Raw genomic sequence first — 22,833 nt, 5'->3', positions numbered from 1 at the left:
ATGGGGGGCTGGCTTTGGGATCAAGCCTGTGTCAGGGATGGGGAGCTGGGTGGAGCAAGGCCTGGGTCAGGGATGGGGGGCTGTCTCTGGGAGCAAGACCTGGGTCAGGGATGGGGAGCTGGGTGGAGCAAGGCCAGGGTCAGGGATGGGGAGCTGGGTGGAGCAAGGCCAAGGTCAGGGATGGGGAGCTGGCTGTGGGAGCAAGGCCAGGGTCAGGGATGGGGGGCTGGGTGGAGCAAGGCCAAGGTCAGGGATGGGAGCTGGGTGTGGGAAGTAGGCCATGGTCATGGTAGGGGACTGGCTGTGGGAGCAAGACCTGGGTCAGTGATGGGAGCTGGGTGGAGCAAGGGCAGGGTCATGGATGGGGAGCTGGGTGGAGCAAGGCCTGGGTCAGGGATGGGGGACTGGCTGTGGGAGCAAGGCCAGGGTCAGGGATGGGTGACTGGTTTTGGGAGCAAGGCCAGGGTCAGGGATGGGGAGCTGGGTTGAGCAAGGCCAAGGTCAGGGATGGGGAGCTGTGTGTGGGAGCAATGCCTGTGTCAGAGATGGGGAGCTGGGTAGAGCAAGTCCTGGGTCAGGGATAGGGTACTGGCTGTGGGTGCAAGGCCATGGTCAGGGCAGGGGAGTGGCTGTGGGAGCAATACGTGGGTCAGGGATGGGAGCTGGGTGGAGCAAGGCCTGGGTCAGTGATTGGGGACTGGCTGGGGTACAAGGCCTGGGTCAGACATGGGGGGCTGGGTGGAGCAAGGCCAGGGTAGGGATTGGGAGCTGGCTGTGGGAATATGGCCAGGGTCAGGGCAGGGGCCTGGCTGTGGGAACAAGGCCTGGGTCAGGGATGAGGAGCTGGGTGGAGCAAGGCCAAGGTCAGGGATGGGGAGCTGGGTGGATCAAGACCTGGGTCAGGGATGGGGAACTGGGTGGAGCAAGGCCAGGGTCAGGGATGCGGAGCTGGCTGTGGGAGCAAGCCTGGGTCAGTGATGGGGGGCTGGCTGTGGAGCAAGGCCTGGGTCAGGCATGGGGGGCTGGCTGTGGAGCAAGGCCTGGGTCAGGGATGGGGAGCTTGCTGTGGGAGAAAGGCTTGGGTCAGGGATGGTGGGCTGGCTGTGGGAATAAGGCCAGGATCAGGGATGGGGAGCTGGGTGGAGTAAGGCCTGGGTCAGGGATGGGGAACAGGCTGTGGGAGCAAGGCCAGGGTCAGGGATTGGGGACTGGCTGTGGGAGCAAGGCCAGGGTCAGGGATGGGGAGCTGGGTGGAGCAAGGCCAAGGTCAGGGATGGGGAGCTGGGTGTGGGAGCAAGGCCTGGGTCAGGGATGGGGAGCGGGGTGGAGCAAGTCCTGGGTCAGGGATGGGGGACTGGCTGTGGGAGCAAGGCCAGGGTCAGGGATGGAGAGCTGGGTGGAGCAAGGTCTGGGTCAGGGATGGGGGACTGGCTGTGGGAACAAGGCTTGGGTCAGGGATTGGGGGCTGGCTGTGGGATCAAGGCCTGGGTCAGGGATGGGAGCTGGGTGGAGCAAGGCCAAGGTCAGGGATGGGGAGCTTGCTGTGGGAGCAAGCCTGGGTCAGCGATGGGGAGCTGGGTGGAGCAAGGCTTGGGTCAGGGATTGGGGGCTGGCTGTGGGATCAATGCCTGGGTCAGGGATGGGGAGCTGGGTGGAGCAAGGCCTGGGTCAGGGATGGGGGGCTGGCTCTGGGAGCAAGACCTGGGTCAGGGATGGGGAGCTGGGTGGAGCAAGGCCAGGGTCAGGGATGGAGAGCTGGGTGGAACAAGGTCTGGGTCAGGGATGGGGGACTGGCTGTGGGAACAAGGCTTGGGTCAGGGATTGGGGGCTGGCTGTGGGATCAAGGCCTGGGTCAGGGATGGGAGCTGGGTGGAGCAAGGCCAAGGTCAGGGATGGGGAGCTGGGTGGAGCAAGGCCAGGGTCAGGGATGGGGAGCTGGCTGTGGGAGCAAGCCTGGGTCAGCGATGGGGAGCTGGGTGGAGCAAGGCTTGGGTCAGGGATTGGGGGCTGGCTGTGGGATCAATGCCTGGGTCAGGGATGGGGAGCTGGGTGGAGCAAGGCCAAGGTCAGAGATGGGGGGCTGGCTTTGGGATCAAGCCTGTGTCAGGGATGGGGAGCTGGGTGGAGCAAGGCCTGGGTCAGGGATGGGGGGCTGTCTCTGGGAGCAAGACCTGGGTCAGGGATGGGGAGCTGGGTGGAGCAAGGCCAGGGTCAGGGATGGGGAGCTGGGTGGAGCAAGGCCAAGGTCAGGGATGGGGAGCTGGCTGTGGGAGCAAGGCCAGGGTCAGGGATGGGGGGCTGGGTGGAGCAAGGCCAAGGTCAGGGATGGGAGCTGGGTGTGGGAAGTAGGCCATGGTCATGGTAGGGGACTGGCTGTGGGAGCAAGACCTGGGTCAGTGATGGGAGCTGGGTGGAGCAAGGGCAGGGTCATGGATGGGGAGCTGGGTGGAGCAAGGCCTGGGTCAGGGATGGGGGACTGGCTGTGGGAGCAAGGCCAGGGTCAGGGATGGGTGACTGGTTTTGGGAGCAAGGCCAGGGTCAGGGATGGGGAGCTGGGTTGAGCAAGGCCAAGGTCAGGGATGGGGAGCTGTGTGTGGGAGCAATGCCTGTGTCAGAGATGGGGAGCTGGGTAGAGCAAGTCCTGGGTCAGGGATAGGGTACTGGCTGTGGGTGCAAGGCCATGGTCAGGGCAGGGGAGTGGCTGTGGGAGCAATACGTGGGTCAGGGATGGGAGCTGGGTGGAGCAAGGCCTGGGTCAGTGATTGGGGACTGGCTGGGGTACAAGGCCTGGGTCAGACATGGGGGGCTGGGTGGAGCAAGGCCAGGGTAGGGATTGGGAGCTGGCTGTGGGAATATGGCCAGGGTCAGGGCAGGGGCCTGGCTGTGGGAACAAGGCCTGGGTCAGGGATGAGGAGCTGGGTGGAGCAAGGCCAAGGTCAGGGATGGGGAGCTGGGTGGATCAAGACCTGGGTCAGGGATGGGGAACTGGGTGGAGCAAGGCCAGGGTCAGGGATGCGGAGCTGGCTGTGGGAGCAAGCCTGGGTCAGTGATGGGGGGCTGGCTGTGGAGCAAGGCCTGGGTCAGGCATGGGGGGCTGGCTGTGGAGCAAGGCCTGGGTCAGGGATGGGGAGCTTGCTGTGGGAGAAAGGCTTGGGTCAGGGATGGTGGGCTGGCTGTGGGAATAAGGCCAGGATCAGGGATGGGGAGCTGGGTGGAGTAAGGCCTGGGTCAGGGATGGGGAACAGGCTGTGGGAGCAAGGCCAGGGTCAGGGATTGGGGACTGGCTGTGGGAGCAAGGCCAGGGTCAGGGATGGGGAGCTGGGTGGAGCAAGGCCAAGGTCAGGGATGGGGAGCTGGGTGTGGGAGCAAGGCCTGGGTCAGGGATGGGGAGCGGGGTGGAGCAAGTCCTGGGTCAGGGATGGGGGACTGGCTGTGGGAGCAAGGCCAGGGTCAGGGATGGAGAGCTGGGTGGAGCAAGGTCTGGGTCAGGGATGGGGGACTGGCTGTGGGAACAAGGCTTGGGTCAGGGATTGGGGGCTGGCTGTGGGATCAAGGCCTGGGTCAGGGATGGGAGCTGGGTGGAGCAAGGCCAAGGTCAGGGATGGGGAGCTTGCTGTGGGAGCAAGCCTGGGTCAGCGATGGGGAGCTGGGTGGAGCAAGGCTTGGGTCAGGGATTGGGGGCTGGCTGTGGGATCAATGCCTGGGTCAGGGATGGGGAGCTGGGTGGAGCAAGGCCTGGGTCAGGGATGGGGGGCTGGCTCTGGGAGCAAGACCTGGGTCAGGGATGGGGAGCTGGGTGGAGCAAGGCCAGGGTCAGGGATGGAGAGCTGGGTGGAACAAGGTCTGGGTCAGGGATGGGGGACTGGCTGTGGGAACAAGGCTTGGGTCAGGGATTGGGGGCTGGCTGTGGGATCAAGGCCTGGGTCAGGGATGGGAGCTGGGTGGAGCAAGGCCAAGGTCAGGGATGGGGAGCTGGGTGGAGCAAGGCCAGGGTCAGGGATGGGGAGCTGGCTGTGGGAGCAAGCCTGGGTCAGCGATGGGGAGCTGGGTGGAGCAAGGCTTGGGTCAGGGATTGGGGGCTGGCTGTGGGATCAATGCCTGGGTCAGGGATGGGGAGCTGGGTGGAGCAAGGCCAAGGTCAGAGATGGGGGGCTGGCTTTGGGATCAAGCCTGTGTCAGGGATGGGGAGCTGGGTGGAGCAAGGCCTGGGTCAGGGATGGGGGGCTGTCTCTGGGAGCAAGACCTGGGTCAGGGATGGGGAGCTGGGTGGAGCAAGGCCAGGGTCAGGGATGGGGAGCTGGGTGGAGCAAGGCCAAGGTCAGGGATGGGGAGCTGGCTGTGGGAGCAAGGCCAGGGTCAGGGATGGGGGGCTGGGTGGAGCAAGGCCAAGGTCAGGGATGGGAGCTGGGTGTGGGAAGTAGGCCATGGTCATGGTAGGGGACTGGCTGTGGGAGCAAGACCTGGGTCAGTGATGGGAGCTGGGTGGAGCAAGGGCAGGGTCATGGATGGGGAGCTGGGTGGAGCAAGGCCTGGGTCAGGGATGGGGGACTGGCTGTGGGAGCAAGGCCAGGGTCAGGGATGGGTGACTGGTTTTGGGAGCAAGGCCAGGGTCAGGGATGGGGAGCTGGGTTGAGCAAGGCCAAGGTCAGGGATGGGGAGCTGTGTGTGGGAGCAATGCCTGTGTCAGAGATGGGGAGCTGGGTAGAGCAAGTCCTGGGTCAGGGATAGGGTACTGGCTGTGGGTGCAAGGCCATGGTCAGGGCAGGGGAGTGGCTGTGGGAGCAATACGTGGGTCAGGGATGGGAGCTGGGTGGAGCAAGGCCTGGGTCAGTGATTGGGGACTGGCTGGGGTACAAGGCCTGGGTCAGACATGGGGGGCTGGGTGGAGCAAGGCCAGGGTAGGGATTGGGAGCTGGCTGTGGGAATATGGCCAGGGTCAGGGCAGGGGCCTGGCTGTGGGAACAAGGCCTGGGTCAGGGATGAGGAGCTGGGTGGAGCAAGGCCAAGGTCAGGGATGGGGAGCTGGGTGGATCAAGACCTGGGTCAGGGATGGGGAACTGGGTGGAGCAAGGCCAGGGTCAGGGATGCGGAGCTGGCTGTGGGAGCAAGCCTGGGTCAGTGATGGGGGGCTGGCTGTGGAGCAAGGCCTGGGTCAGGCATGGGGGGCTGGCTGTGGAGCAAGGCCTGGGTCAGGGATGGGGAGCTTGCTGTGGGAGAAAGGCTTGGGTCAGGGATGGTGGGCTGGCTGTGGGAATAAGGCCAGGATCAGGGATGGGGAGCTGGGTGGAGCAAGGCCAGGGTCAGGGATGGGGAGCTGGGTGGAGCCAGGCCTGGGTCAGGGATGGGGGACTGGCTGTGGGAGCAAGGCCCGGGTTAGGGATGGAGAGCTGTGTGGAGCAAGGCCTGGGTCAGGGATGGGGAGCTGGCTGTGGGAACAAGGCCTGGGTCAGGGATTGCAAGCTAGGTGGAGCAAGGCCAAGGTCAGGGATGGGGAGCTGTGTGGAGCAAGGCCAGGGTCAGGGATGGGGTGTTGGCTGTGGGAATAAGGCCAGGGTCAGGGATGGGGGACTGGCTGTGGGAGCAAGGCCATGGTCAGAGATGGGGAGTTGGGTGGAGCACGGCCAGGGTCAGGGATGGGGAGCTGGGTAGAGCAAGGCCAGTGTCAGGGCAGTGGGCTGGCTGTAGGAGTAAGGCCAAGGTCAGGGATAGGGAGCTGGCTGTGGGAGCAAGGTCAGCTTGTAGGATGGGCGCTAGCTTTGGGAGCAAAGCCTGGGTCAGGGTGGGACCTGACTGTGGGAGCAAAGCCTGTGAGCAGATCCCCTAGCAGGACCTTCTTTAGCAAAAAGAGGCTGTCTCTCAGCTACTGATGGACAGTTCACCTCCTGAAGGGAGGGCATACAGGTCTGCGACTTCGAATTGGTGCTGTCTGTGCTCCTCAGCTGACTGAGTTGCTCAGTGTACATGTGTGTCTGCAGAGAGCAAGTGCAGAGGACGAAGGCTGGCTAGGGGACGGGGATTCTGGGGTGGACCCCCATAACATGTTTTTCTTTCATTTATGTTTTCTTTTTATTTCTGGTACTGGGGATTGAGCCCAGGGGTACTCTATCACTAAGCCACATCCCCAGCCTTTTTATTTTTCATATCTTATATATTTTTAGTTCTAAATGGACACAATATCTTTATTTTATTATTATTTTTATGTGGAACTGAGGATCAAACCCAGTGCCTCACAAGTTAAAGGCAAGTGCTCCACCACTGAACCACAACTCCAGCCCCCTTTACTTTTTACTTTGAGACAGGGTCTCGCTGAGTTGTTGAGGCTGGATCCCCCTCCTCAGCCTCCAGAGTTGCTGGGCTCATAGGCTGTGCTACTACACCTGGATGTCTCCTCTGTATTTTTTATGAGAAACATGAAAAAGGTGATATGTGCCAATGCAGAACGTGGAACATACCAGCAACGAGAGCCCCTCTGCCCACAGCCAGTGCCTGTGGGTCATGCTGTCTGACCTTAAGCCCTGCTGCCCACTCCTGTCAAAAGGCATCTAGTGAACCTCATGTCTTAGGCCAGAGGCCATTTACTTGACCCACCAGTGTTTCTCTTCAGACGTAAGGTGACCCATATGTGGACACAGACTCCAGGCCTTCCTTAGGGGACAGTAACCAACATCCCCAGGGGTTTCCTGTCTCCGAGATTGCCACCAGGCTGAAGCAGGTTTCCAGGAGACAGAGCCACACACACACCCTGACCCTGCGGTGCAGAGCGTACCTGCCACCCCTCCACTGCCCTGAGGATAAGCGAGGGCCCCCAGGAGGCGACGAGGATGCCCACCAGGAGTTATCCCAGCAGGGCACCAAGGCTCTACCTTATCTCAGCATCTGGTCCAAAGAAGCGGTGATTGGAGATGGTGGCATCGGTCCGCACACTGCAGTACTCGAGCAAGGGCATGAGGACTGCAGGAGGAAGCAGAGGCTCAGGTGCTCAGTGGCCAGGACAAGGACCTGGGGCCCTGTGGGCCCTGATCACAGACACGACTGGACTCGTGACGTCACAGAGGCTGCAAGGCCACGGGGTCCTTGAGTCTGACCAGCGTTCTGAGCTGCTGCAGGGGGAGTGGCTGAGGATGGGGGTCCACAAAGGATGAGCAGGTACCTATGCACCCTGGAGGCAGACCCTTGTACTCCAAGTGCCCTTCCACATCTCAGGGAGACTTGCCATCACCCTTCAAGCATGAGCAACAGACCCTAGGACAGACTGGTGGGAGTGGGGTCGGCCAGTGCCCTGGAGGAGGTGACCCCACAGGGCCCCATGGTAAGGACAGTGGCCAACACATGGTCACGGGCTCTGGGTGTCCAGTCCTCTGGGTCAGGGCCTCTCCAGCTCTAGTACTGTCCCCATGCAGTACTCTCCGGCTGAGTAGGCAGGGCTTCCCTACACTGCCCACATGCGGAGACCATGCCAGAGGCAGCTGCTGGGAAAGCCGGCCTACCAACTGCCTCCCAGGGACAAGCCGCAGTAGGGTCTCTCCTGAGGGATAGCCATGGCAGCTCTGTTATTCAACGTGGGCCCTGTGGCCCTGTGTCCCCCCACCTCGGCTGGCCTATCGAGGGCTCCCAGTTGCATCGAACCCGAGGGGGACAGAGGTGGCTGCTGGGATGATGGGCTGAGCCCTGAGTTGGTGAGCTGGCTCTGCTCCTGACAGGGAGCTCTGGACACTGCAGGTGGGTCTGCTTGTGCTCGCGTCCACCCAGTGCTGGGGCCTCTCCATGGCTTCGTCAGAGCCAACAAAGCAGTGCTGACTCTGGGACTTCCCCTCAGAGGGGCAGTCACCGAGTGTGTGCACACCTCTGTCACAAACACTCATACCCTCAAGCGCAAGGACGGCCTCCTCTAGAGGGTCACTTCCTGCGTGCTTGTGGAGAAGGTTCGCCACCCGTCGCCTGAGTAGGCAGCAGCCCCCTGGGCCTGCCCTGGGTTCAGATAGAGGCCTAGTGTGTGGGGGGGCACCCTGGAAATGCAGGGCCATACCACACACTGCCTCTGGATCAGGTCCAGGCCCCGCTCAACCCTCTGCTGCTGTTTCTCTCCCTAACACTAAACACCAATGTGCATACCCTGTATCTCTCTCCTGCCCTGTAACTAACAGCAAAGTTAGTGGACACACAGTTTGTCCCTCACCCAAGGCCCCCTCCCACCTGGCTGGCATGCAGTTGGCCCGCTGAGGTGGATAATCAGCTAACTGCAACATCAGCAGTTTTTAGGCCGGCTGGAGAACACATCTTTCTTCAAGCACAAGGCAGGGCTGGGACCAGGTCTCCACCCTCAGGAAGAACCACTGCACAGGCCAGCGTGGTACCTACCTCCAGGGAACATGGTGTGTGCCTGCTGGATCAAGAGGGAGGCCTTCTCTCTGGCAGAGCTGAGCTCATGCTGGGGGAGGTCTGTCTGCTGACTCAACAGGAAGTATGCCAATGCAACCGAGAAGGCAAAATTTGGGAGCTGCGACAGGTTCCGATGAGCCTACAAGGGAGCGAGAGGCCAGGTGAGGGGCCTGCCCTCTGTCAGGACCAGGTGCACCACAGTGAGCTGACAAAGCGGGCCACCCCCACACCTGGATGGAGGACTTGCTCCACCTGGGGGTCTTCAATGTGCAGAAGGGCAACGTCAGTGGGAAAAGAGCTCTGTTGAGCCCCTCAGGCTCAGCACTGTGGGGGACAGGAGCGACTCCCTCTCCCCACACAGCAGGGTCCAGAGTGAAGGCAGCCAAGCTATGACTGCCCCCACCTAGAGGGCCACTACCCTCTTCAAACATTTCCCTGCCTTTCTCTATGTGCGATGTAACAGACATGATCTACTCCATGCTTTTCCATTAACAGGGAATGCTCATCTCCACAGAGTTCTGTAATCTTATAAACCACCACAAACATTCCTCTGTGGCTGGTTCTGGGGACCCCGTGGGTTTTTTATAGCCATTCTCCTGAGCTCCTGGAATCTATGTAAACTAGATCCCTGGAAGTGAGACTTCTTGGCCAACTGTATAAAGAGTTATGTGATTTTAAATGATTTACCTGTTTTCCATTACTTATTTTTTATGAAAAATGTTTTTCTTTATTCACGAAAAATATGTACTGTGAAAGGTTCAAGCAGAAAAGTAGAACAAGTAGAGGTGCCTCCCCCTCCGCCCCTCCTAGGCCTGAGCCCCCTCTGGACAAGCTCTGTTCAGCTGTTTGTCCCACTCAGTTTGCAGCGGCTACACTAAAGCGAGAGGTGAGACTGATCTTCACACGTGGAGCCTGACCCAACACACCTACACTGCTGCTTCGACTTGTGTGCACACCCCACCTGTAGCAAGATAGTGCATGCTCTCTAGCACTCAGTGAAGCCCAAGACAAATCCCACTCTCCTGGGTCTGGGGCCCCAGGATGGCAGGTAGCATTTATGTGCAACTCTGACCTGGAACATGTAACCAATCGTGACTACCCAGACTGTCGTCCCCACACTCGGGACCTAGGGTCCCTGTCAGCCCTGCATCACAACCTCCCTCACTGAGTGGCTGTCCCTTTCTGTGCCTAGCATGCCCAGCTCTGTGGTCTGCCTGACTGTCCATTACTAAGCACCATCTCTACACGCACACTTGGTGCAGTTGTGTGCTCATCTTGGGGTTCTGATGCAAGGCTGCTTCCCTCTGGGAAGACCTGATTCTGCTCAACAGCAGAGATGAGGGAGACTAAAGGGCAGGATGTCCCTGGAACCCACCCTGGCTCTGCTTCATGGCCTCACTATGGCTACTAGTCACACTGCAAGCGCACACCTACCTCCCACTCCTGGAAGAGTCGGATCAAGTACTCATAGTTCCGGGCCCGCAAGGCCAGGTGGTCGACAAGCAGCAGCATGCACAGCGAGTCCTCGCCTGGCTCAAGGCTTCACAGGCAACACAGTGAGGGAAGAACAAAGAGAGCAAGGAAAATGTCAGGGCCCAGGGTCTCTGCAGCCCAGAAGCCCCTGCTGGTGAGGACTGGCAGGAGTGGGATCCCTGGTGGACACTCACCTCAGGATGAGCTTGCAGAACTCCAGTGCGGTGCACGGGCAGCCACGCTTCTCCAGGAAGCTCATCTGCTTGTAGAGGGCAAGGTAGAAGCTCCTACATCCAAAAAGGTCCATGTGAGTTCAAGTGGCAGCAAACAGCAGAGCAGCCTCTGAGGGCCACCTGGCTCCATGCCAGTGTCCAGGTCCTCATACGAGTCTGCGAATGCATTTTGTGTCTGGGGAGAAGCTTTGTGTGTGCCTGAAGAGCTGAACACACACCAATGTACTGAAAGTTTTTTAAAAATTTTTGTTGTTGGGGCTGAGATTGTGGCTCAGCTGTAGAGCGCTCACCTAGCACAGGCGGGACCCGGGTTCGATCCTCAGCACCACATAAAAAAAAAGGCCCTGTGTTGTGTCCATCTACACCTAAAAAATAAATATTTAAAAAAAAGGGTTTAAAACAATTTTGTTGTTGTTGTAGATGGACAGAATATTTTTTATTTTATTTATTTTTATGTGGTGCTGCTGAAGATCAAACCAGTGCTTCTCATGTGCTAGGCAAGAGCTCTGCCACTGAGCTACAGCCTCAGCTTCCTGAAAACCAAGCTTTTTGAAATCATTATCTTGCTTTTGGTTTGCTACTTGTTATTCAAGGGAAATGAGCTAAAAACGGTTATAATTATGATTTTAATTTACCCTCAAATTTCAATGGCGCTACTGTTGGGTACATAAAGCTGTGTGACTTTAGTCATCCTGTGGACTTATTTTTAGAACTGAGAGTTTACTAGAAAAAGAAACCAGTGGAGAAAGTCTAGACAGAGTGCCCGGTGCAGCCAAGTTGCTGCACTGAGACAGGGCATGGTGGCCATAAGGTGGGGGCCATGCCACAGCCAAGCAGTGCTGCCCAGAGCAGAAAGAATTCACACAGGACAGCAGGGAGACTGCTGCGGTCATACAGGCTTGCCTCGGGGCTGATGCCAGAGGTGGTCAGCACAGAAATGTCATAAAGCAGAGCATAGACCCAGATCTGCTCTGTCAGGCTGAATCTGACTTAAGCATCACTGATTTAAGAATCAAGACACAGGCCTGTGAGGCCTGCAGAAGTATCCCAGGCCCACAGGGAGGGCTGCCCTCAGGAGAGGCAGCTCACCTGTTCTCGGGTCTGCGGTAGTCCAGCTGGTGTGTCCCACTGGTGAGACTGAACAGGGGGTGGAAGGCACACTCCATGCTGTACAGCGCTCGCTCTGTGGGCAGCAATACAGAGGCAGGAGTCAGCCACAGTAGGTGCCTGCAACTCCCAAGACCCCAAACAAGCGAAGCACTGGAAAGAAGGGGTCACAGAATTGGGACCCTGCAATGGGACCTCCTAGGTTTCCCTGGTGCCACGGCATTAATTGCAGCCACAGAACTTGTGAGCCTGAATGAAAAACGCCCTCGACACCATGGGGTGCAACTGCCACATGTCCTGTTCATGCCCAGTCCTCAGGTGATACAAACACGGCCCAGACACCCACACCAGCGTGCGCGCAGACACGGAAGATCAACCAGAACCACCAACTGATGACGGATTCGCCAACCACATCTGTCCAAAGGGGGAGTACTACCCATCCAAGAGCACACGCAAACCTGGGTCACACCACACATGGGGCACACAACCATGGGCAGAGTCCACGCACAGTGCTTCCACTGAATGGCTCCCCACACAGGTAGGGCCATGGAGAGTCTGACCAGAAGTCAGGGGTTCTGGGGCCTGGGGGAAGATAGAAGATGGCAGGCTGTTTTCCTGGAATGGACTGCAGTGATGGCTGCCCAGTTCCGGGACACACTAAACCAGGCATGACACACCTTCCACAAAGTGCTACATGACACCGTCCTGCCACCTGCATCTGCTCTAGTGGCGAGAACAGGCAGGCTGCACTGCCTACTGGGTCTTACCTATGAGGTCTCATGCCATCTCCTGATCCTCTTGAAAGCGGCAGGCATCACTGAGCTGCAGGAATGAGACCACATGGTAGGGGCTTGTCTGGAGCAGAACCTACCAGAAAAGAAGGGCAGCTCTGGAGGAAGGTCACAGGCAGGGACCCACAGGACACCCCTGCAGTCCACCAGACCTGTGCACACCAGGAGACATGATCACCAGGTGACAGACGAAATTCCCTTTGGACTCCAGGTGTGCACTGCTATTACCCAGCCAAGGCCTGGACCTGGCTCCAGGTGGGAACTGGAGACACTGCCTGCCCAGTGGGGCTGTATTGGCTCCAAGATCTCAGGACAGAGGACTGAAAGCAAGCAGGTTCCCACCCCCCCCTACGTGGGGGACATGGGGCCAGCAGGATCTACATGCTCCCCCTGCCTCCCCAGTGAGGCCCAAGACAGAGGAAGCACCTGGGAAGGACCATAGTGCCACTACACGCAGCTCCCAGCAGGACAGCACCTGAGTGCCAAGTCTCCTGAGTGCCAAGTCTCCACAGTGCTCCTTGGTTCCGGGGGCCCCACTGCCAGGGGAGCAGCTGCCCGGGCACTCGCCCTCCACCCACTGGCAGCTGCGGGGCCCACGCACCACAATGTTGTTTGGCTCCATGGACTCCACGGCCACCAGGAACTTGTGCTGTGCCTGCTGGTACTCCTCACTGTGTTCAAACGCAAAGAAAGAAAGGCCTTTTTTCGATTCCAACGGCCGCATAGACAGACCTGGCAGGTGAGAGTGCACAGAGAGGGTGTGCTGGAGGCCAGGACATGGCGCCTCTACAGAGCACAGTAGCCCCAACAGTCTCCCTTGTGCTGTTCTCAGAAAGGACTCTGTGATACCAACCCACTCGATCTGAGGGGTCTCACAGGTCACCCAGGCCTGGGGCTGGGCTGCCTCTGGGCCAGAGGCTGACATCTGGGGACTCTCTCAGAACACCTGGGCCTGCTTCCCACTACTTGCTTGGGCTGTCCAAGGAGCTGGCCTCCGTCTGCTTTCCACAAAGACTCACTTCTCTATAGAATTCAGATGAGCTCTGGGAAAGGATGGAGCCGAAGTGGCCCAGGACAACAAACCTCAGGGATGGGAGTATGGAGGTCCATCTGGGTGCCTGATCACATCTGGTTGGGACCAGCAGCCAGGGTGGCTGTGAGGGGCTGGGGCAGGAGGCGTGCAGTGGGCACAGGGCCAGGTCAGAGGCCTTGGCCACGTGTAACCCCTGACCAAATACAGTTCTGCTCCTTTTGTGTGACTGTGTGGAGGGACCATTTCCTCTGGTTAACCTGAAAAACTCAAGTCTGCTAAGACAACCGCTAAATGGCCAGTGGTTCTCATGGGCTTCCCTTGAGCTACTCCCTCCTGAGAGCCCGGCCCAAGGTCCAAGTCCTGCAGATTGAGACAATGAGCCCCTATCTCTACCATGTTCGGGTTCCTTTGCTAGAAGGGCAAGAGGCCTGGTGGGAACAGAAGATACATGAGAGGCATCAGGGTTGATCCTACAAGCACAGGTCTTGAACTCCCAGGCGACCCTCACTGGGAGTCCAAGGGGATTCTTCTAGAATCCCCAACCCCACAGGCACAGCAGGTGAGGTGCGTTGGTTACCACCCTCCACACATGTCCTCCACACACCCATGACCTCTTCTACAGCATGTGCCCCATCAACCTGCAGAGGGCTGTCTGGATGCTTCTCTATGCTATGCAGCCGATGCCCAGAGAGGGCATTCACTTCCTACCCTGCACCTTCTGCATGGCTGTTTTCTTTAAACATAAAACTATCTTACATTATTGATTTTTTAAAATATTTTTAGTTGTAGATGGACACAATACATTTATATTGCTTATTTAGTTTTATGTGGTGTTAGGAATCGAACCCAAGGCCTCATACATGCTAGGCAAGTGCTCTACCACTGAGCTACAACCCCAGCCCCCAAATTATCATAATGTGAAAACAAACTCAAGGGCTGAGGATGCAGCTCAGCAGCAGAGCCCAGCCTGGCATGTGTGGCTTGGAGGGCTCGGGCTCAGTGCCAGCACACACACAAAAAAAAACACTTAAAAATGCAAGCCTCTGTTCAGCTGCTTCCTGTAGCATGGCACCCAGAGGACTAGGCAGACGGCAAGGAAGTTGAGAGCTTCTGCACAGGCCAGGCCAGCTGGGGACATACAAGCTGCTGCACCCTCAGGAACACCATACCTCACACACAGCTGCACATGGTGCTGCAAGGCCCACCCAGAAGGCACTGAGGCCAGCGTGCCAGCCCCCTGCTGCAGGAGTGACAGACTCACCTGGCTTGCTGTACCGTGGCCAGGTGCACTTGGGAGTCGTCAGCCACGTGCACTTGGGGTATACACGCTGCCTCTGTCGCGGCCTGGGGAGGAGGAGACAGGCACAGCTTTACCTCCACGGGCCAGGGGCCAGGCTGGCCACCCAATCCCTCCAGCTCTCCCTGGAGGCAGAGCGGTGGGCAGGGGGCACACAGGGAGGGAGAGCAAAGCACTGCTGCGTGAAGAGGGGACCCCAGCTGCGACCTGTGCAAGCAGCTACCATCAGGTCCAGGGGAACAGGGAGGCCAACAGTCCAGCATGAAGGCAAGAGGGACAAAAAGGAAACAAAAGTGAAACCCTAGAACATGGTGCAGAGCAGGAGCTCAGGGCCACTGAAATTCCCTGAGCAAATGAGCTGCTTCCTGTGGGACACGCTGCACAGGAGGAATGCCTGGCCATGGCCAGAGGCAAATTAGGGAAGTGGACCTGTGACCCACACCCCAGCAATATGACTCCAATCTTTGAAAAGGAAAACATGGAAACAATGAGGAGAACTGAGGAGGAAATTGGCATATTTCTGCAAGGAAGAAGACCGAGAGCAGAGTGTTGAGGGTCCTCAGGCACCCAGCTCCCTGCGACTCTTGTGTGAGCGACAAGTTGAGGGTACCAGGCCCCCTTTGGGCAAGAGTTCTTAGCTGCTGTTAGGGGGTCTGGCTCCCTCGCCAGGTGGCATCTTAGCCAGGCCTGGAAGGGCTGCACCCTGAGCTGAGTGATGGGATGTGGATGTGTGTAGACCAATCTCTAGGCTTTTCAACAGTGCCCTATTTCACTAAAACAAAACAAGGAATAAGGAGCTGGACTACCCAGAACAGGACAAAACAGCATCTTTCTTTTCTCAAAAAGAGACATGAAAACTGTGTGAGAAGAACAAATACACAAAAAGAAAAGCATGGCCAGAGGCTGAGAGGCACAACATGGCACAACTCTGCACACGCAGCAAGCAGTGGAAAGGAAACCACAGGTGCCTGGAAGTCTACAGCATCCTGGGCACAGCCAGGTCTGTCTGAGGTGAGCTGCCAGCCAGAAGTCTAGGGGAGGGGGCAGCCCTGACGGGTGCTGGAGGGAGGGTCAGGAGGAGCACCTTAAGGGTCGCAACACAGGGGGTGTGGAGACAGCACAGACAGGGGGAAGGGAGCAGACCCCATCTGTCTCAGGAGGAAGTCAGATTCCCCCCAAAGATCAGTGCACAGCTATATGGAAACCCTGAATGGTCACCAGGAAGGAGGAACAGAAAGGAGCTAAGGTTTGGTCTCTGAACAACAGGACAAGGGTGGGGGACCAAGAAGGAGGGAACCACAGCTTTTCACTGGACATACTTCAGTAGGACTTAAATTTCTGAAGAAACAAACAACAAAAAAGTGTGCTACTATAAAGGTAGTGAGCTGACCTGGTTACAGACCTGTGGTCCTGGCTGCCTGGGAGGCTGAGGGGGAGGCCCATGCAGACTCATGAGTGTGCGACCAGCCTGGGAAGCACGGAGGGCCTCACCTCAAAAATAGATACATAAAATTGAAATATGTGCAGGGGGCAGCTCAGAGGTGTGTGGCTCGGAGGTGTGTGGCTGTGGGTTCACTCCCTAGCACCACAAAAACTAAAAAACAAATGTAATTATTAACTAATGACTGATAATAACTATAATTTACAAAAATAAGATGATGCAAAAATGTAACACAGGGGCAGGCAGACAGAGCTGGGATGAGCGGCAGAACTCGGCCTGAGCAGCGCAGGTAGTGGCTCATGTAAGTGCTTTTCACAAATAACCCAAAACACACAGAAGTCAGAAACCCATGAGTCCTCAAACACTTAAAAACAAAAATACAAGGCAAAAACTGTTAAACACGAGGAAAGTGGGAACAAACGAAGTCTGAAAACAATCCTTGGCCCACTCATGACCCAACAGACACCAGTCAGACAAGGGCACCACATGCACACCTCACGCAGTTTCAAGGCACTGTGTGGTCGCGGATGTAGCTGAGGACGACTGAGTGCAGGTGGGCCTCGGCGGCACCGTTCCTGGGAGGGCAGCTGGGCAAGGCGCAGGTACTCAAGGAAACCCACAGTGGGCCACTTCTCGGAGGGCTGCATGGATGCAGGGGGCCTGCAGCCAAGGTGTGGACACGCCTATCCTTGGCCTAACAAAGAACCCTGTGCATCAGGCACAGAAGACACCTGGGACTTCGACATGCCAAAGCCAGCACAGCTTCCTCGAGAGGCGTGCAGAAAGGCCTGGGGACATGGCCACAGGTGTCCTCTACACTGCTTCAGAGCTTTAACAAAAAGCATTCAGCTCTATAATCAGAAAACACATACTTAAAAAGACACAAGCTTCCGGATGTTTCGGTACGGAGATGGAGAGTGGAACTCCCACCTCCTACAGAAAGTCCCAGGATGGGCCCTGACTTCCCCTGGAAAAGCCAAGGGACACTCCACTGCCTGCTCACCATCAGCTGACACTGCAGAAGCTGACTAGCCAGGAACGAGTTAGGTGACATAAAACTGATCTCAGAACCCCAACTTTTTGTCATTTTTCCTGCTGGTAGAGAAACAAAATGGATCTGGCTAAAATTTCAGGATTCAAAGTTTAACAGCTTGTAGGACCTTTTTAAAATATGGAGTGCACAGTTGAGAAGGTGTGAAACAGCCTGGCCTCCTGGCGTCTCAGCGACCCGCTCAGGCCCTGGAAGGCTCCATCTGTCCAGTGTGGCTTTCAGTCCTCTCCCCCAGGGTTTCCAATGGCTCCCCCACCCATAAGAAATGAAAGCAGGTAAAAACAGCTTGAGAATGCAGCTACTGTAGGCCTTACCTTTGATCCCCCAGGACCGCTTGAGCACCAAAATACCGTTTCAGTTCTGTGTCTGGATTCAAGTGTCTAGAATGTGGGAAATGTGAGGAAGAAATATTAAGTCAGGCTTTCCTACAATGACTCGAAATTGCAGAAAGCTAAGTAAGAGTCCAGCCAAAGAACAATGACTTGGGGCTTGAAAGGTGATTTCTAGGCCTGCTTTCTTTAAATCTGCCACCTGCAATAGGACCTGACCACTACTGGCCCCATGGGGCACCCAAGGGATGCAGTGGGTCACTGCTAGGAGAGAACCTGGGGTAGGTCTCCCCTGCGGGTCCAGTGTTCATCTGCCAGGCTTCGTACAGGGAGCATGCACCCTGACGCAGAGTGGAGGGCCTCAACGATACAGGAAGATTGCTTGCCAAAGCTGGCAAAGATCAGGTTTCATTAAGCATCCACCAGACCAAGAGATGGGTGATCGTCCAAGGGTGACACTACACTGGTACAGCTCAAAACGCCTCATGAGACATACAAAGGCAAGCTGTTTGGAAGTCCTGAGCTGGGCATGATGGTGCCACACCCGTGTCTACTCAGAGGCCAAGGCAGGAGGACTCCTTGTTAGAGGCTGGTCTCAGCTACTTAGCAAGCCCTAAACAAGCTAACAATACCCAGTCTCAAAATCAAAAATAAAAAGGAGCCAGGTGCAGTGATGCTCGGGTATAATCCTAGCATCCAGGAAGATCGAAAATTTGAGGACCGCCTAGGCAATTTAGTGAGGCCCTAAGCAACTTGGTGAGATCCTGCCTCAGAAAAATAAAAAGGGCTGGGGATATGGCTCAATGGTAAAGCACCCCTGGATTCAATCCTCAGTACCAAAAAAAAAGTCCTTTTGAAACACAGATGTCTTTTCCTTACTTCTTTCTCCTTTTTTCTACTTCCTAAATGTTTAATAATGAACTCTTAACACTTCTAAATAAATAAAGACAGCAAACTGTCCTCTTTCTAAATCACTCCTCCCCGTCAAAATCAGAGGCCAAGGCCATACCTGTGCTCCACATACAGGACATGCTTCCTGGAGCTCAGTGGTGGGGGACTCAGGCGGCTGAGCCCACTGCCATCCTCAATCCTCTCAAAGATGCGGTCAATATCCTCCAACCCACTTTCCTAAAAGCCCATAAGGAACTGTTAATCGCCACACTGGCTTCACTCCAAGTGCTGTGACAACCAATAACAAGGAGTTACTTTGAAAAGTTATTTGGTATGTACTTTCTAAAAGATGATCTAGAGATGTATTATAGGAGGAAGCTCAGAACCATCACTAATCCAGAAGGCCCTGGGAACCATTGGGCCAGAGAGCCACACTTCATGTCTCACAGGTGAGCTCACATCCTCAGGTGAATGGAACTGGGACCTGTGACTCCAACTGAACAGCAACAAAGCTACCACTTCTCTTCAGGACAAACAATGAGACAAGGAGGGTCAAGGCAAGAACGGAAATGTGCTGACTGAGGGGGATCTGGTCTGTGGGCTTCCACACCCAGCACCCCTCATGCACTGGCAGGATGAAGGCTGGGTGAACAGCAACAGGGAGCAGGGCTGGGAAGGGACTCTCCCTGCAGAGGGCAGCTGGGACACGGAGACTAGGAGTAGGCCATGACAACCAAGGAACAAAGGGGCAAATCACAAGCAAAACTGTAGGTGACTCTTCTTTGTCCTTGACCTCTTAGATAGTTATACTCCTGACAGGAAAAAATGAAGACATCAAATAAAATGGTCTTCTCCCAGCACCACCGAGAGGGACACGGCCCAAGGGGCACGGAGGGATTGGGCAGGGGCCAGTCAAGTCTGGTCGCATACCGAGGCTTCTCCTGTAATGTTTTTCTTATTTTTCTGCTTCCTTTTCTTCTTCTGGAGTTTTCCACTTGCATTAGACTAATAAAAATAAGATGTTTTAATCAATGGGGAGAGAAGCAAAATCTTAAAAACTGAGAACCAAAGCAGCAAGCCAGCACCACTTGGAGCACCTGCGGCCCCTCACATCCTTCTGCAGCAGGACCCTGCCCATACCCTCTGCTGTCAGTGTGGCCTCTCTTTCCCACCCTGCCCTGCTGCAGAGCTGGTCCAGGCTGCCTGGGGCGCCCACCTGCCCCTGACTGGGCCAGCTCCTCTGGGCAGCGAGAAGCTCCTCAGGGACGCTTCACCAGAAGTGGTTGCTCCCAGAAGGCACAGAGCTGCCTGGAGCACAGTGGGCAGCAGGCAGGGCAGGGACCTGCATGCAGTACCCCTGGGGCTGCCACTGATCTCAAGGACTTTAGCACAAACTTCATCAGGGTTCCCACGGAATCAGCCAAAGCAAATTCAGAAAATTATACCTCCAAGAAAAAGCCAAAACAGGTGGCACGTGGCAGGATGCCACAGCCCTTCCCTGACATGCCAGCCTCCTTGTTACCATGGGGTCCCCATACCTGCTCCGGGGGTGCAGCCTTGGCCACATTTCCTTCCCGCTTGGTCTCTGGGTTTCCACGCTGAATCCTTCCTTTGTTCCCTGACACTGCAGCATCTGTTAACACACAACCAGACTTCTCTCCGTTCACCACCGGGTCGTCCTCAAGATCCTCAACATTTATCTGGAGAAAAAAGCTGAGGGCATTTCTGCACAGGGGTCACAGTGTTCGTGGCGAAGTAGAGCTGAGCCAGACGTGAAGACGACTTGCCATGCCTGTCACCCCAGAGACTCTATTTGGGAGGCTGAGTCAGGAGGAAGGCAAATTTGAGGCCAGCCTGAGCAACCTCAGTGACAAAGTGAAAAATAGAGGGCTGGGGGTATAGTTTAGTGGTACATCACCCCTGAGTTCAATTCCAATACTTCAAACTAAAAAAAAAGGGGGCGTATAATAAGGATTATAATTTTCTAATATTGTTCTTGTTCATGTTAAAATAATTTTGTCCTCAAGTCTGATGAGGCAATTCTCCTGTCCCAGGCTCTAGAGTTACTGGGGTTACAGGCATGACCACTTTGCCCAGCAGGGAGTTTTGTTCTTGATGCAATCAACATCAAATGACTAATTGTTGTTACCACTCTGGAAAACAGCATGGAGATTCCTCAGAAAATCTGTAGTGATACCACCATTTTACATAGTTATCCCTCTCCTCAGTTTATACCAAAGGACTAAGTTCTATAATGATACAGCCACATCAATGGTGATAGCAATTCAATTCACAATAGCTAAACTATGGAACCAACCTTGGTGCCCTTCAACAGATGAAAGGACAAAGAAAATGTGATTGGTGTATGTATGTATATATATATATATGTATATGTGTATATATATATATATATATATATATATATATATATACACACACACACGCATATGTGTATATGAGTGTATATATATATATATATATTTATATATCTATATAAAAATATATACATTTAAATTTCATTGTGTGTGTGTATATATATATATATATATATATATATATATACACATACATGTGTGTGTGTGTGTATATATATATATATATACATATATATATACACACAATGAAATATTAATCAGCTTTAAAAAAGAATAAAATTATGGCATTGCTGATAACTGGACAGAGCTGGAGAATATGATGCTAAGCAAAATAAGCCAATCTCGAAAAACCAAAGCGGAATATTTTCTCTGATATGTGAATGCTAATTCATAGCAAGTGGGAGTGGGGTGGCTAGGAAGACTAGAAGCGCTCTGGATTAGATAGAGGGGAGTAAAAGGAAGGGAGGGGGGATGGAGGTAGGAAGAACAGTAAAATGAATCGGACATTATAACCCTATGTGCACATATGACTACATGAACGGTGAAACTCTACATCATCTACAACCAGAAAACAAGAAGTTATACTCCATTTATGTATGATGTATCAAAATACATTCTTTTTTTTAAAAAAAATTACTTTTTAGTTTTTAGAAGGACACAATATTTCATTTTATTTTGTGGTGCTGATGAAAACCAGTGCCTCATGCATGCTAGGTAAGCACTCTACCACTGAGCCACAGCCCCAGCCCCTGTCAAAATGCAGTCTACTGTCATGTGTAACTAATTAGAATAAATTTTTTAAAAATTTATTTATATATGACAGCGAAATGCATTACAATTCTTATTACACATACAGAGCACAATTTTTCGTATCTCTGGTTATATAAAAAGTGTATTCATACCAATTCATGTCTTCATACGTGTACTTTGGATAATAATGTCCATAACATTCCACCATCATTTCTAACCCTATGCCCCCTCCCCTCCCTTCCCTTCCCACCCCACTGCCCTATCTAGAGTTTGTCTATTCCTCTCACGCTCTCCTTCCCTACCTATGAATCAGCCTCTTTATATCAGAGAAAACATTCAACATTTGCTTTTGGGGATTGGCTAACTTCACTCAGCATTATCTTCTCTAACTCTATCCATTTACCTCCAATGTCATGATTTTATTCTCTTTTATTGCTGAGTAACATTCCATTGTGTATATATGCCACATTTTTAATCCATTCATCTGTTGAAGGGCATCTAGGTGGTTTCCACAGTTTAGCTATTGTGAATTGTGCTGCTATAAACATTGAGTGGCCGCATTCCTGTATTATGCTGTTTTTAAGTCTTCTGGGTATAGAACGAGGAGAGGGATAGCTGGGTCAAATGGTGGTTCCATTCCCAATTTTCTAAGAAATCTCCATACTTGCTTTCCTTATTGGCTGCACCAATTTGCAGTCCCACCAGCAGTGTATGAGTGTTCCCTTTTCCCCACATCCTCACCAACACTTGTTGTTTGTATTCATAATAGATGCCATTCTCACTGGAGTGAGATGAAATCATAGAGTAGTTTTGATTTGTATTTCTCTAATTGCTAGTGTTGATGAACACTTTTTCATATATTTTTTTGACTGACTGTATATCATCTTCTGAGAAGTTCAGGACAAATAATTTAAAAAAAATAAAATGACTATCACAGGTGTGGTGGTACATGCCTATAATCCTAGTAGCTGAGGCTGATCGCAGGTTCAAAGTCAGCCTCAGCAACTTATCAAAGCTGTAAGCATCCTAGTGAGAACTTGTCTCAAAAGAAAAAAAATTGGGGCTGCAGTTGTGGCTCAGTGGTGGAGCATTCACCTAACATGCGTGAGACACTGGGTTCAATCCTCAGCACCATATAAAAATAAAATAATAAAATAAATATATTGTGCCCACCTATAACTAAAAAAATTATTTAAAAAAAAAGAAAAAAAATTTAAAAGGGCTGGGGATGTGGCTTAGTAGTTAAGCACCCTTGGGTTCAATTCCCAGCACCAAAGGAAAAAAAAATCAAATGACTATCAAAAATAAAGATGACACAGTGTTGGCAAGTTTAAAACCACCACAGCATTTCAAGTCTTTATTCCAGCCTAACAGCATCAGCCTGAACACTGAAATTTATTTTTAAATTTTTTTTGTTATTTAAAGCACAATTTAAACGTATTTCAATTACCATCAGGGAACAGCAACTATACTGTACACGAAAACAAGACAGACATACACACATAATTCTTTGAAAGGGACTGAGGGAAAATTTTTCAATGCAATCAAGTAAACTCATGATTTTTAGGTATCTGGTTTCCACCAGCATGTCAAAGTAGCCACTGGTCCCAAATACTAAGACGTCCTGCTGCAGAACATCGTTTCTCAATGGCTGCACTGCACTGTCACCCCTTAGCATATGTG

The 22,833-nt window shown here is 54.0% G+C and overlaps 1 pseudogene; it reads right to left on the bottom strand.

Moving 5' to 3' along the window:
- Positions 1-22,833, bottom strand: part of LOC144253051 (ribosome quality control complex subunit TCF25-like) — a 33,435-nt pseudogene that overhangs the window by 5,407 nt on the left and 5,195 nt on the right.

This window comes from Urocitellus parryii, unplaced genomic scaffold (assembly GCF_045843805.1).
Source record: "Urocitellus parryii isolate mUroPar1 unplaced genomic scaffold, mUroPar1.hap1 Scaffold_88, whole genome shotgun sequence".
Lineage (NCBI taxonomy): Eukaryota > Metazoa > Chordata > Mammalia > Rodentia > Sciuridae > Urocitellus > Urocitellus parryii.
The sequence above is the reverse complement of the archived record's forward strand: the minus strand, read 5'-3'. Positions and strand labels throughout refer to the sequence as shown.